Source organism: Elephas maximus, chromosome 1 (genome assembly GCF_024166365.1).
Source record: "Elephas maximus indicus isolate mEleMax1 chromosome 1, mEleMax1 primary haplotype, whole genome shotgun sequence".
Classification (NCBI taxonomy): Eukaryota; Metazoa; Chordata; class Mammalia; order Proboscidea; family Elephantidae; genus Elephas; species Elephas maximus.
The window spans coordinates 204712953-204714064 of NC_064819.1; positions in this window are offsets into that span (position 1 = coordinate 204712953).

Below are 1112 nucleotides of genomic sequence, written 5' to 3' on the forward strand. Positions count from 1 at the left end.
CTTTCTCAGTCCTGGCAAGCCCTGTTCTTCCGCCTCTTGGGCATGGCAGCCCCATCTCCTCAGCTTAGGGCAGTGGATCTGGCCCCATCCCACTGGCACTCATGAAAAGCAGCCCCACACTTCGGAATCAAGTTCGTAAAAATCTGACTCTTTAAAACCTAGGAGGCTGTGTCCCCACCCTCTGAAACCTCAGAGGCCATTGCTCCACTCTTTGAGACCCCAGGGATCATGGCCGTACTCTTTGAGACTGAGGCAGCTCTGCTTCCTGTGTTCTTCGTTTCTTCAATTTCTGCTTCTTGAGTCTGCCCATTGGGGCAAGTGTTCTAAAGCTCTTTAGCTACACTGATAAGTGCCTGGAGGCCCCCTACTCTGCCGGTAAACTTTGACCGGAAGGTACTCAGCTCCCTTGATCCATGGATTGGCAAGTCTAGCTCCAACAACAAGTGCCTGGAGGCATCCCACTCAGCTAGGAAGCCTCCTGCACAAAGGCTCTCAGCTCTCTCGTTCCATGGGTCAGCTCTAGTTCTGTGTCTCACTGGTTTCCTGGTTCTGCTGCCGCCATTTCTCTGCTGCTGCTTCTTGCTGTCTGTGCCATCTCCATTGTTACAGCTATCCTCACTTCCTTCTGAGTCTTCAGAATTGTCTTTGATGTCCATAATTCCACCAACAGTCTCTTCAAAGCAATCCAGGCTTTTACTATTAGGCACTTTAAAACTCTCCCAGCCTCTACTGATTCACAGTTTCAAACCCTCTTCCACATTTTAGGTATCTGTTAAAGCAGCATCCCACTCCTGGTACCAAATTCTGTCTTAGTTTTCTAGTGCTGCTATAATAGAAATACCACAAGTGAAGAGCTTTAACAAACAGAAATTTATTCTTTCACAGTTTAAGAAGGTAGAAGTCCAAATTCGGGGTACCAGCTTCAGGGGAAGGCTTTCTTTCTCTGTCAGCTCTGGAGGAAGGTCCTTGTCTTTAATCTTCCCCTGGTTTAGGAGCTTCTCAGTGCAGGGCACTCCAGTTCCAAAGGGTACGTTCTGCTCCTGGCTCTGATTTCTTAGTGGTAGGAGGTGCCTCTCCTCTCTGTTCAATTCTCTCTTGTATATCTCAAAAGA